General features: G+C 36.9%; 2 long non-coding RNA genes and 5 other non-coding genes across 7 annotated transcripts; 1 reads left to right on the top strand and 6 right to left on the bottom strand.

Moving 5' to 3' along the window:
• Positions 1–759: 759 nt before the first annotated feature.
• Positions 760–923, bottom strand: LOC149876217 (U1 spliceosomal RNA). The gene has a single exon (XR_016448882.1). It is a non-coding gene; the product is annotated as a U1 spliceosomal RNA (small nuclear RNA).
• Positions 924–1,033: 110 nt separating this feature from the next.
• Positions 1,034–1,225, bottom strand: LOC149876216 (U2 spliceosomal RNA). Its single transcript, XR_016448867.1, has one exon. It is a non-coding gene; the product is annotated as a U2 spliceosomal RNA (small nuclear RNA).
• Positions 1,226–1,400: 175 nt separating this feature from the next.
• LOC149876215 (uncharacterized) lies at positions 1,401–3,280 on the bottom strand. Its single transcript, XR_016448853.1, has 3 exons — positions 3,063–3,280; positions 1,991–2,881; positions 1,401–1,723 (listed from the first exon to the last, which is right to left on the bottom strand). It is a non-coding gene; the product is annotated as an uncharacterized LOC149876215 (long non-coding RNA).
• A 3,813-nt stretch (positions 3,281–7,093) lies between these two features.
• Positions 7,094–7,212, top strand: LOC149876214 (5S ribosomal RNA). Its single transcript, XR_016448908.1, has one exon. It is a non-coding gene; the product is annotated as a 5S ribosomal RNA (ribosomal RNA).
• Positions 7,213–8,531: 1,319 nt separating this feature from the next.
• LOC149876211 (uncharacterized) lies at positions 8,532–11,208 on the bottom strand. The gene is made up of 4 exons (XR_016448852.1): positions 10,951–11,208; positions 10,611–10,769; positions 9,879–9,943; positions 8,532–9,611 (listed from the first exon to the last, which is right to left on the bottom strand). It is a non-coding gene; the product is annotated as an uncharacterized LOC149876211 (long non-coding RNA).
• Positions 8,647–8,810, bottom strand: LOC149876213 (U1 spliceosomal RNA). The gene has a single exon (XR_016448881.1). It is a non-coding gene; the product is annotated as a U1 spliceosomal RNA (small nuclear RNA).
• LOC149876212 (U2 spliceosomal RNA) lies at positions 8,921–9,112 on the bottom strand. The gene has a single exon (XR_016448866.1). It is a non-coding gene; the product is annotated as a U2 spliceosomal RNA (small nuclear RNA).
• Positions 11,209–13,713: the final 2,505 nt, after the last annotated feature.

The following is a 13,713-nucleotide window of genomic DNA, read 5'->3' as shown; positions in this document are numbered from 1 at the left end:
AGAGAGATAACGTTGCGTATTGACGTGTCAACTTGCCAAAATGTTTCGGTCCGTTGTCGTTTCTTTCTAAGATCAACACGTAGGAATCAGAGCTGTTTTCATGAAATAATGAACGGTAGTAAAAGAATGCATTTCACCGCACCAGAATCCAATATGCGATATGCATAAATGGTTGACAATTGTTGTTACTGTTGCTGCTGCTGTTGTTGTTACTATTGTTACTGTTAGATCGTTATTGCTAATGCTTATTTTTTTGTGGTCGTTGCTATTGTCAGTATTACTATTATCGTTAGTTTATCGATGCTATCGTTAATTTTTGTTATTGTCGTTATTGTTATCTTCATCGTTGTCATTATTTTCGTTGTCACTATTGATATCGATTTTCTTATTGCTACTGTTGTTATTTTAACTATTATTATCGTCATTGTTTTTTATTACAGCGACTCGTTTTCACTGTTGTGACTGTCACATTTGTTCCGCCGTCGAGTGATTTCCGGGATTGTAACCGGTCGATCACGCTTGCTGGTTGTCACGTTGAAACGATTCTCGTCGCTCCTATGCTTATTTGGTTGCCTCTTTGCGATTCTTAGATTTTTATTGATTTTGTACAAAAAAAAAAAAAACAAAAAAAAAAAAACAACAACTTTTGAAATAAATAAAATTTATTTGCACTTATAGCAGACTTTGTATGCGCCTCTCAAAATATGCAGTAGACTCTTAGGGGTGAGAGGAGAGGTTTTTTTTTTAAGTCGTTAGAGGAGGGGGCGAGCGCGAACGCAGGCCCCCACTACCAGAAATTGTACGGTCGAGTTACCGACGTTAGCGGTAATCGCAGGGGTCAGCCCAGGCGAAGTGCAATGCAAGAGCCTCACCCTGGAAGAAGCCCCATGTTGATCAGGTTTACTTCCCCGTCAGGTAAGTATGCTTTTCCCGTTGTGTGGGCAGCCTCGGACGTGCCCCAATCTTCTCAATTGTGGGTTTTCGATTGCACACCGCATCGTCCCGTTTGTTTGCTTTTTTTTTTTCCTTCTCTATAGTATGGGCCGCGCTCAGCAGTAGTGCAACGCCGAGGCAACCCGCGGTCAGGGCGAGGTAAACCTACGATCCCTTGACCAAATGCCAAAAATCAGATTAATATATGAGCCGGACTATGCCGGCGTACCAGATATTAAACTGATAAGAACAGATACTACACTTGATCTTAGCCATTAGGCCGAGAAGCGATACTTTTTGCAACGACTTTGTCCCGGCTCCCTCCCTCTCAACGAAAAAACTTGTGGACATTTGAATGATCAAGTCGATGGGTAACTTTAAGTTTCAACGATGAAAACATGGCTTTCTTGTACTGCATCAATTTCACTCTAAAACATTTGGGCTTTTTTCAAAAATAACCCAGCTTCTTTCAAAAATAACAAGCTTCTTTCAAAAATAACCCAATTAACCAAAACATAAAAAACGTTTAAAGGCTTTTAAATTTAACGCTGGGCAGCAGATGTGATCAAAGGCCAAGTTGAACAACTGAAAATCAACTCTGTATATGAGCGTCCGACAGATTTCTCTGTCAAAAAGCATTTTGAGAACCTCTGTATTTAAATGTTCTTTTCAACTGTTGTAATGACAGTACTTTAATTCATCACCAGGGTCGCCAAGAAACAGCAGAGTTTAGGAGGACTTGCTTGTCATTAGCCTCGATCCTTTCCCAAGTAGTAATTCCTCACAAAGTCTAAAAAAACAAGCTTGAAAGTTTAAAAATTGGGATGGTGCAAATTAAGTTAAGAATTTAAACTGAGTAGCAAGAAAATATTTTTCAGATACTTTAGTTATTGCAAGAAATGAACACTTTAAATGTTTACTGACAAAAAGGTAAAACAATTTTAAAAAGTGACCTAAAACATCCACTGACAAAATATCAAATGACAAATGGAAAATGAAAAAATTTATGACACTAAACCGACACAGCATTAGGTTAGCAAAGGTAAAGCATACATACCTTGCACACTGTATCTGCATTTTTCCAATCACAAACTCGCAGAGCGTGGTAAAAGTTAATGAGACCTGGAACAATAAGCAAAGTATTTTTTTTAAATATTACATTTTTTAACATATTACCTAACCTAAATTAAGCCTGCAAATGTATTTGCGTACAAATTAGAAGCTCAGGATTGATGGAGAATAAACTTAAAAATATAATTCCCAAGTCAGTTAAAAGGATGTTTACTTGTTGGCTAAAGGTCAACTTTTTCAAACTATCACTTTTAAAAAATGGTTCTGGTAAACTATCGAAGAAACATGACTTACCTTTTTCTTGAAACTTTAACTGCTTCAATATTATATGCTCTGCTAACCTAACTTAACCCTTAACCTTGCCCCAGGACAACACTCAAAATTCTCTTTCAATAACTTATTTTCAATAATCAGACTTGCTACCTGAGGCTGAGTTAACTTTAGCAGTAACTCTATAAAACATAATGTGAGAAAGCCAAACAAAAGGTTCAGTTCAAAATGTAATGAGTATGTAATTTTTTTAAAATTTTATCGCATATCTTTAATCGAATTAAAGGGATCATTCCAAAGAAGCTATAGATTGTCCAGTGAAAAGCATACCTAATTAAGCATTACTTTATTGGGGTTGTGTCAGTATAACTGTAAATGAAACAAAGCTATGAACAAACTAAAGAAATAGGTAAAAGTCTTAGAAAGATCCTATTTCTGTTTCACTCACCAATAAAATCAAGAAGAATTTCCCACTTCTTATTCATTGAGTGGGATGCTCTAAAGAGTATTGCAACTTGCATTCTGGATAATCCAGGAACTCAGAACAAACTCTGTAACTGCACTCATGAAAGTCTTTTGTGACTACTCCTTCATAAAGTTGATGCTTCTAAAAATGAAAATTTATTTTTGAAAGGATTTTTTCATCAGAAACTATTCTTAAGTATTTGAAGACTTGAAAAAGTAAAGTGGGCACAACAATAGGGGTTAAACTGCTTCAAATTTTAAAACACAAACACCAAAATAAGGTGAAAAGATTGAAAATAAAATAGCACAGTACTTTTTATTACCTTAAAGCATTCTTGAAAAATCGTTAAAAAAACTGTGTGAACTCCTCTAAACTTGTCACTTGTCTTGGTTTTGGCATCAGCTACTGTATGAGAAGATAAAACAGGATTTAATTTGTTTAGTTTCCCTTTTTTTTATTTTCTTTTTTTTTTTCGAAACAAGCTAAAAGCACCTTTTCTGCTCTTGACGCTACGCCAACACCAAAAATTTCAGTAGGACTGCGCGTAACCACTGCACCGTTGTTAAACTCAATGATATGCACTTTACCGCAAAATTAACGCACCACTTATAAATTCCGACTTATTTTGAAAAATATTACGTATTTCCCGGATTTATCAAATACAAAGTCGATAATAATGTTTATTGTGACGTCATTTGTAGGCTTTATTCCGTTTTAGTTTCCAAATTGTAGCAGCTTTTCATAAGCAGCACGTTTTGCTGTAACTAAACCTCACTTTTAAAAGAAAAGTATGTATAAAGTTAGTATGAACAGATGTGTTGCTCAATGATAACTGTCATTTGAGCAACACGTCTGTTCTGACTTCTCAACGATACATAAGCTGACATTTTAAAACCTTTTTTTGGTACCTCTTGCATCGTTCATGGGAGAATGGATTCCTTCTTATGTAAGATAATGCTAGACCACATACGGCGCATGTTGTTACTGAATACTTACAAAATGCTACTATTCAAGTTTTGGAGTGGCCGGCTTGCAGTCCAGATATGAACCCAATAGAGCATCTTTGGGGCATAATGGCACGCTGTGTTAGAAGTCAACATCCACCACCTAGACGAGTTGCGACAAAGTCTTATCCGCGTATGTGAAGATATCCTTCAAGAAACGATTACACCTCTAATTAAAAGAAATCCACGGTGCTGTCTGGCTGCAACAACATCAAGATGTGGCAACACTAGATATTGATAAGTCAAAAATGTTACATTTTAAGCTGTATTAGTGTGCATAACAACAATAATCATCTTAGTTTATTTTGTTACTTACCTTAATTTTATTACTTACCATATTTCTAGTTTTAGTTTGTTTTTCTTTCTTTTCTTTTCTTTTCTCACCATCCTCAAAGTCGCTTTTATTATTATCATCGAAATAACTGTGTTCATGTGTTCTATTCTTAACACGTTTGTCAAAATATATGACCACAATTAAAATAAATCGAAATGTATGTGGTGCGTTAATTTTGCGGTTAAGTGTATATTAACTAGATATTTAACTCGCGCTTTCGCAGTGAAGCATATTTTTTTGCCAAGCAAGTTTTTTTTGCCAGCCAGAATCATAAAAACATCGATTAAAACAAACGAATTATTGTCAGTTTAAATAAAGAGGCTACCGGCTTTAAAAACTTAAAAAACTTGCTTCACAATTTCTTACGAAATTTATTTGAAGTTTTACATCTAGTTAGTATAAATATCATTGGTTTAGCTAAGAGCATAGTAACGGTTTCTGCTTACTCGCGCAGCCTAGTAAGATGGGTGCACCGCGGACGCTCAGTTGCGAATTCTTTCTTTTTTTTTTTTATCATTCCCCTTCCCGAAACCCCGAAATGAACGAAATGCGATTGGCAAGTATTTGATGCATACCTTAATACACAGTGACTAAATTGTAGTATGTGTTTTTTCCGTGCCGAAACTCTGGTCGGAAGACAGTGCATCTTTTTAGATATTTTAGAGCTTGTGGGTTATCACTAGTACCCAAGCCTTTTTATGAGTCATTAAAAAAAAATTTACAAACAAAACTGTATTCTTCTTCTTCTTTTTTTTTCCGATTGTGATCAGATTATGATTTGTACTGACGATATTACACTGTGTCTACTTCCTCGGTCTTATTTTCTTACAAACATTAACAACATTTGTAGTTTCGTAACTATCCCATTGACCCTTTCATGCACCAATTATTTTTCCATAACTAACATAATCCATAAAAAATCATCTACAAAATGACAGCGGTACTATTAACTGTTTTAATTAGACTTTTTCTACACCTTGATACATTTTGATAGCTTTACAGAACGTCAGTTTTCTTTACCCGTTGATGTAACAATTTTGCTGACAACATTTGAATACTTTGAACACTTTGCCAACGCATTAAATATTCTTGCAGTCGTACTATCTTGCGTGTTTGTGATCCCCACCACTATTGAGTTTGCGTGGCAGCATAGGTATAGCGACAATCGACTAATGGATTTTTAGAAGCCAGCGTTGCTCATACACTTTCAAAAGTAGAACTGCTCTCACTAAGATTAGTCGCGCTGGTGCTATTTCATGCGCTCCAGTTAAAAAGGAGCGCCAAGCTACCGGTTGCTAAAAAACCCGCGGTAAAGAAAGCTGAAACAGCACCTAAGAAGAAAGTCGCTGCAAAGAGTGCCACCGCAAGTGGACAAGAAATAACCTGTACTGCTCAATCCTTCATCAAACGGCTATTTTCATAGGTACACATTTCTTTAAAACGTTGCGCGGCATTTAGGACTTTGTCAGGTAGTAACAATTACACTAATTGAGTTTGAAAGTCACAGTAACCTCACCGGTAACTGCTCCGTGCTTTTTAGGTCGATGTATATTCTAGAAAAGGGGAGTTTGAGAGCAATTTTGAAGAAGAAAAAAAAAGGTTTTAAGTTGTTCATAGCCTAGGACGGATGCAGCAGTTTAAGTGTTTTATTTTAGCAGCTAGTTTAGCTATTCTGCACTTGGCATTGTTTGCACAATTAAATATAGCGATTGCAACAGATATTTTCATTTGAACCTATTTCGTTAATGCGTCTAATGTTTTTAAAAGATGCGTGGCTATAAAAATAGCCGTTTGAGCGGATTTTGATCTACTTACTGCTGGTGTACTTGGTAACAGCCTTGGTGCCTTCGCTCACTGCGTGTTTAGCAAGTTCACCGGGAAGTAAAAGGCGCACGGCGGTTTGAATTTCACGCGAAGAGATCGTAGATTTCTTATTTTGAAGGGCGAGCCGCGAAGCTTCAGAAGCAATTCTTTCGAAAATGTCGTTCACGAAAGAATTCATGATGCTCATTGCTTTAGAAGAAACACCGACATCAGGGTGAACTTGCTTCAGGACGTTGTAAATGTAAATGGCATAAGACTCTCGTCTCTTTCTCTTGCGCTTCTTGTCACCAGTTCCAGCGATTTTACCACCTTTCTTACCGGCGCGCTTCTCGCCTTTTTTCGCCACCTTTGGCGCTTGTTTTCCTCCGGTTTTTTGTGCGTCTGACATTTCGACGGGCCTAACAGTAAAAATTCTTTTCGTTTGTTTTCATTGCATTGCAACTGGATTTAATTTAAGATAAAGTTGTAGCCTCCAACTTGAAAACTCTTGCGTCATATGCACTTCTATTGGTTCTTAAAAGATTAAGTTGTTTGAGCATCGTTTATTTCTTTTTTACTATTGGTTAAAAAAAGGTTGACTTTGAGACCACTCTATTTTGATAAGAATAGCAAACTTTTTGCTGTTTAAAATAAAAAAAAGGCGCACGAGATCTCTGGTCCGTCTGTCTGTCTCTGCTTGTGTTAGAAAATAAAATGTCAGGACGTGGAAAAGGAGGAAAAGCTAAGGCCAAGGCAAAAACTCGATCTTTTAGAGCGGGTCTTCAGTTTCCTGTTGGTCGCGTTCACCGATTTTTGCGCAAAGGGCATTACGCCAATCGCATCGGTTCAGGCGCACCGGTCTACTTAGCTGCAGTTTTGGAATACCTCTCCGCCGAAATCTTAGAGTTAGCTGGTAATGCTGCACGCGATAACAAAAAAGCCAGGATCATTCCTCGTCACTTACAGCTAGCTGTTCGCAACGACGAAGAGTTAAACAAGTTGTTGTCAGGTGTTACAATTGCGAGCGGCGGTGTGTTGCCAAACATTCAAGCTGTGTTGCTTCCCAAAAAGAACGAGAAGGTTCCAAAGCCAGCAGCCCAGTAAACGGCGGTATAAACAACACAAAAGGCTATTTTCATAGCCACACATCCGTTAAAAATTATTGTTAAGGCGTTAGAAACTTTAAATTTTAAATTAAAGCCGTACACTATTGCCTACGACCATACCACGGTGAATACACCCGTTCTCGTCCGATCACGGAAGTTAAGCATCGTCGGGCCAGGGTAGTACTTGGATGGGTGACCGCCTGGGAACTCCTGGTGCCGTAGGCTTTTGCAACCGTTTACGAAAAAAAAAAAAAAAAGTCGCCAAAGGGGACTCCCTTTTCTTTACAAAATCTGCTTTTTCAGTTGACTCTAAGATACACAGAACTCATCCCCTGCAAAAGAATATGCATAAACACGGCCCTGCCTGGGTGGTGTCGATTGAAAGGGGAGCGACTGGTCGAAAGGTGTGTGAGGGCGCTTCTTCCGTCTCCGCATCTCTGAGGGAAAGAAAATGGCGCTCTTTTTCCTCGCACAAAAGCCAGAAAGCTAGTTTTGATGCTGAACAACAAGGGCAACGGTTAAAGGGACTATAGCCACCATAGTCAACGAGGGCCCAGGGGAAGTTTTCTTAAGGGGCCCTCGTTGTGATCAATTACATACCCAGGACCAATAGAAGTGTGCTCTAGTCATTAAAAATTAAAAACGAAAGTTAATGAAATCTTTTAAAAGTCAAAACTATTTAAATCTTTTAAAAAAATGATTTTTAAAATATCGTTTGTAGATACACGGGGATACCCGGGAATCTTCCCCGTCCTCTCGGCGGCCATGAAAGAAACCCTCGCAAGTCTAAAGTTGCACGATGTCAATGTTCCCTAGTTTTGTCGAAATGACGAAAAGACTGCAAAACTAGCTTTGAAGAGCAAAAATTTGTAAGATTCGTCAATCGTCGTTACGTATCTCTGGCAACGTTGCGTATTGACGTGTCAACTTGCCAAAATGTTTCGGTCGTTGTCGTTTCTTTCTAAGATCAACACGTAGGAATCAGAGCTGTTTTCATGAAAATAATGAACGGTAGTAAAAGAATGCATTTCACCGCACCAGAATCCAATATGCGATATGCATAAATGGTTGACAATTGTTGTTACTGTTGCTGCTGCTGTTGTTGTTACTATTGTTACTGTTAGATCGTTATTGCTAATGCTTATTTTTTTGTGGTCGTTGCTATTGTCAGTATTACTATTATCGTTAGTTTATCGATGCTATCGTTAATTTTTGTTATTGTCGTTATTGTTATCTTCATCGTTGTCATTATTTTCGTTGTCACTATTGATATCGATTTTCTTATTGCTACTGTTTGTTATTTTAACTATTATTATCGTCATTGTTTTTTATTACAGCGACTCGTTTTCACTGTTGTGACTGTCACATTTTGTTCCGCCGTCGAGTGATTTCCGGGATTGTAACCGGTCGATCACGCTTGCTGGTTGTCACGTTGAAACGATTCTCGTCGCTCCTATGCTTATTTGGTTGCCTCTTTGCGATTCTTAGATTTTTATTGATTTTGTACAAAAAAAAAAAAAAACAAAAAAAAAAAAAACAACAACTTTTGAAATAAATAAAATTTATTTGCACTTATAGCAGACTTTGTATGCGCCTCTCAAAATATGCAGTAGACTCTTAGGGGTGAGAGGAGAGGTTTTTTTTTTAAGTCGTTAGAGGAGGGGGCGAGCGCGAACGCAGGCCCCCACTACCAGAAATTGTACGGTCGAGTTACCGACGTTAGCGGTAATCGCAGGGGTCAGCCCAGGCGAAGTGCAATGCAAGAGCCTCACCCTGGAAGAAGCCCCATGTTGATCAGGTTTACTTCCCCGTCAGGTAAGTATGCTTTTCCCGTTGTGTGGGCAGCCTCGGACGTGCCCCAATCTTCTCAATTGTGGGTTTTCGATTGCACACCGCATCGTCCCGTTTGTTTGCTTTTTTTTTTTCCTTCTCTATAGTATGGGCCGCGCTCAGCAGTAGTGCAACGCCGAGGCAACCCGCGGTCAGGGCGAGGTAAACCTACGATCCCTTGACCAAATGCCAAAAATCAGATTAATATATGAGCCGGACTATGCCGGCGTACCAGATATTAAACTGATAAGAACAGATACTACACTTGATCTTAGCCATTAGGCCGAGAAGCGATACTTTTTGCAACGACTTTGTCCCGGCTCCCTCCCTCTCAACGAAAAAACTTGTGGACATTTGAATGATCAAGTCGATGGGTAACTTTAAGTTTCAACGATGAAAACATGGCTTTCTTGTACTGCATCAATTTCACTCTAAAACATTTGGGCTTTTTTTCAAAAATAACCCAGCTTCTTTCAAAAATAACAAGCTTCTTTCAAAAATAACCCAATTAACCAAAACATAAAAAACGTTTAAAGGCTTTTAAATTTAACGCTGGGCAGCAGATGTGATCAAAGGCCAAGTTGAACAACTGAAAATCAACTCTGTATATGAGCGTCCGACAGATTTCTCTGTCAAAAAGCATTTTGAGAACCTCTGTATTTAAATGTTCTTTTCAACTGTTGTAATGACAGTACTTTAATTCATCACCAGGGTCGCCAAGAAACAGCAGAGTTTAGGAGGACTTGCTTGTCATTAGCCTCGATCCTTTCCCAAGTAGTAATTCCTCACAAAGTCTAAAAAAACAAGCTTGAAAGTTTAAAAATTGGGATGGTGCAAATTAAGTTAAGAATTTAAACTGAGTAGCAAGAAAATATTTTTCAGATACTTTAGTTATTGCAAGAAATGAACACTTTAAATGTTTACTGACAAAAAGGTAAAACAATTTTAAAAAGTGACCTAAAACATCCACTGACAAAATATCAAATGACAAATGGAAAATGAAAAAATTTATGACACTAAACCGACACAGCATTAGGTTAGCAAAGGTAAAGCATACATACCTTGCACACTGTATCTGCATTTTTCCAATCACAAACTCGCAGAGCGTGGTAAAAGTTAATGAGACCTGGAACAATAAGCAAAGTATTTTTTTTAAATATTACATTTTTTAACATATTACCTAACCTAAATTAAGCCTGCAAATGTATTTGCGTACAAATTAGAAGCTCAGGATTGATGGAGAATAAACTTAAAAATATAATTCCCAAGTCAGTTAAAAGGATGTTTACTTGTTGGCTAAAGGTCAACTTTTTCAAACTATCACTTTTAAAAAATGGGTTCTGGTAAACTATCGAAGAAACATGACTTACCTTTTTCTTGAAACTTTAACTGCTTCAATATTATATGCTCTGCTAACCTAACTTAACCCTTAACCTTGCCCCAGGACAACACTCAAAATTCTCTTTCAATAACTTATTTTCAATAATCAGACTTGCTACCTGAGGCTGAGTTAACTTTAGCAGTAACTCTATAAAACATAATGTGAGAAAGCCAAACAAAAGGTTCAGTTCAAAATGTAATGAGTATGTAATTTTTTTAAAATTTTATCGCATATCTTTAATCGAATTAAAGGGATCATTCCAAAGAAGCTATAGATTGTCCAGTGAAAAGCTACCTAATTAAGCATTACTTTATTGGGGTTGTGTCAGTATAACTGTAAATGAAACAAAGCTATGAACAAACTAAAGAAATAGGTAAAAGTCTTAGAAAGATCCTATTTCTGTTTCACTCACCAATAAAATCAAGAAGAATTTCCCACTTCTTATTCATTGAGTGGGATGCTCTAAAGAGTATTGCAACTTGCATTCTGGATAATCCAGGAACTCAGAACAAACTCTGTAACTGCACTCATGAAAGTCTTTTGTGACTACTCCTTCATAAAGTTGATGCTTCTAAAAATGAAAATTTATTTTTGAAAGGATTTTTTCATCAGAAACTATTCTTAAGTATTTGAAGACTTGAAAAAGTAAAGTGGGCACAACAATAGGGGTTAAACTGCTTCAAATTTTAAAACACAAACACCAAAATAAGGTGAAAAGATTGAAAATAAAATAGCACAGTACTTTTTATTACCTTAAAGCATTCTTGAAAAATCGTTAAAAAAACTGTGTGAACTCCTCTAAACTTGTCACTTGTCTTGGTTTTGGCATCAGCTACTGTATGAGAAGATAAAACAGGATTTAATTTGTTTAGTTTCCCTTTTTTTTATTTTCTTTTTTTTTTTCGAAACAAGCTAAAAGCACCTTTTCTGCTCTTGACGCTACGCCAACACCAAAAATTTCAGTAGGACTGCGCGTAACCACTGCACCGTTGTTAAACTCAATGATATGCACTTTACCGCAAAATTAACGCACCACTTATAAATTCCGACTTATTTTGAAAAATATTACGTATTTCCCGGATTTATCAAATACAAAGTCGATAATAATGTTTATTGTGACGTCATTTGTAGGCTTTATTCCGTTTTAGTTTCCAAATTGTAGCAGCTTTTCATAAGCAGCACGTTTTGCTGTAACTAAACCTCACTTTTAAAAGAAAAGTATGTATAAAGTTAGTATGAACAGATGTGTTGCTCAATGATAACTGTCATTTGAGCAACACGTCTGTTCTGACTTCTCAACGATACATAAGCTGACATTTTAAAACCTTTTTTGGTACCTCTTGCATCGTTCATGGGAGATGGATTCCTTCTTATGTAAGATAATGCTAGACCACATACGGCGCATGTTGTTACTGAATACTTACAAAATGCTACTATTCAAGTTTTGGAGTGGCCGGCTTGCAGTCCAGATATGAACCCAATAGAGCATCTTTGGGGCATAATGGCACGCTGTGTTAGAAGTCAACATCCACCACCTAGACGAGTTGCGACAAAGTCTTATCCGCGTATGTGAAGATATCCTTCAAGAAACGATTACACCTCTAATTAAAAGAAATCCACGGTGCTGTCTGGCTGCAACAACATCAAGATGTGGCAACACTAGATATTGATAAGTCAAAAATGTTACATTTTAAGCTGTATTAGTGTGCATAACAACAATAATCATCTTAGTTTATTTTGTTACTTACCTTAATTTTATTACTTACCATATTTCTAGTTTTAGTTTGTTTTTCTTTCTTTTCTTTTCTTTTCTCACCATCCTCAAAGTCGCTTTTATTATTATCATCGAAATAACTGTGTTCATGTGTTCTATTCTTAACACGTTTGTCAAAATATATGACCACAATTAAAATAAATCGAAATGTATGTGGTGCGTTAATTTTGCGGTTAAGTGTATATTAACTAGATATTTAACTCGCGCTTTCGCAGTGAAGCATATTTTTTTGCCAAGCAAGTTTTTTTTTGCCAGCCAGAATCATAAAAACATCGATTAAAACAAACGAATTATTGTCAGTTTAAATAAAGAGGCTACCGGCTTTAAAAACTTAAAAAACTTGCTTCACAATTTCTTACGAAATTTATTTGAAGTTTTACATCTAGTTAGTATAAATATCATTGGTTTAGCTAAGAGCATAGTAACGGTTTCTGCTTACTCGCGCAGCCTAGTAAGATGGGTGCACCGCGGACGCTCAGTTGCGAATTCTTTCTTTTTTTTTTTTATCATTCCCCTTCCCGAAACCCCGAAATGAACGAAATGCGATTGGCAAGTATTTGATGCATACCTTAATACACAGTGACTAAATTGTAGTATGTGTTTTTTCCGTGCCGAAACTCTGGTCGGAAGACAGTGCATCTTTTTAGATATTTTAGAGCTTGTGGGTTATCACTAGTACCCAAGCCTTTTTATGAGTCATTAAAAAAAAATTTACAAACAAAACTGTATTCTTCTTCTTCTTTTTTTTTCCGATTGTGATCAGATTATGATTTGTACTGACGATATTACACTGTGTCTACTTCCTCGGTCTTATTTTCTTACAAACATTAACAACATTTGTAGTTTCGTAACTATCCCATTGACCCTTTCATGCACCAATTATTTTTCCATAACTAACATAATCCATAAAAAATCATCTACAAAATGACAGCGGTACTATTAACTGTTTTAATTAGACTTTTTCTACACCTTGATACATTTTGATAGCTTTACAGAACGTCAGTTTTCTTTACCCGTTGATGTAACAATTTTGCTGACAACATTTGAATACTTTGAACACTTTGCCAACGCATTAAATATTCTTGCAGTCGTACTATCTTGCGTGTTTGTGATCCCCACCACTATTGAGTTTGCGTGGCAGCATAGGTATAGCGACAATCGACTAATGGATTTTTAGAAGCCAGCGTTGCTCATACACTTTCAAAAGTAGAACTGCTCTCACTAAGATTAGTCGCGCTGGTGCTATTTCATGCGCTCCAGTTAAAAAGGAGCGCCAAGCTACCGGTTGCTAAAAAACCCGCGGTAAAGAAAGCTGAAACAGCACCTAAGAAGAAAGTCGCTGCAAAGAGTGCCACCGCAAAAGTGGACAAGAAATAACCTGTACTGCTCAATCCTTCATCAAACGGCTATTTTCATAGGTACACATTTCTTTAAAACGTTGCGCGGCATTTAGGACTTTGTCAGGTAGTAACAATTACACTAATTGAGTTTGAAAGTCACAGTAACCTCACCGGTAACTGCTCCGTGCTTTTTAGGTCGATGTATATTCTAGAAAAGGGGAGTTTGAGAGCAATTTTGAAGAAGAAAAAAAAAGGTTTTAAGTTGTTCATAGCCTAGGACGGATGCAGCAGTTTAAGTGTTTTATTTTAGCAGCTAGTTTAGCTATTCTGCACTTGGCATTGTTTGCACAATTAAATATAGCGATTGCAACAGATATTTTCATTTGAACCTATTTCGTTAA

The sequence above is a fragment of the Hydra viridissima genome, unplaced genomic scaffold (assembly GCF_058129835.1).
Source record: "Hydra viridissima isolate aposymbiotic clone 2 unplaced genomic scaffold, HvirCarnegie_v1 scaffold_29, whole genome shotgun sequence".
NCBI classification, from domain to species: Eukaryota; Metazoa; Cnidaria; class Hydrozoa; order Anthoathecata; family Hydridae; genus Hydra; species Hydra viridissima.
Note: the sequence above shows the minus strand (reverse complement) of the source record. Positions and strands in the feature narration are given on the sequence as shown.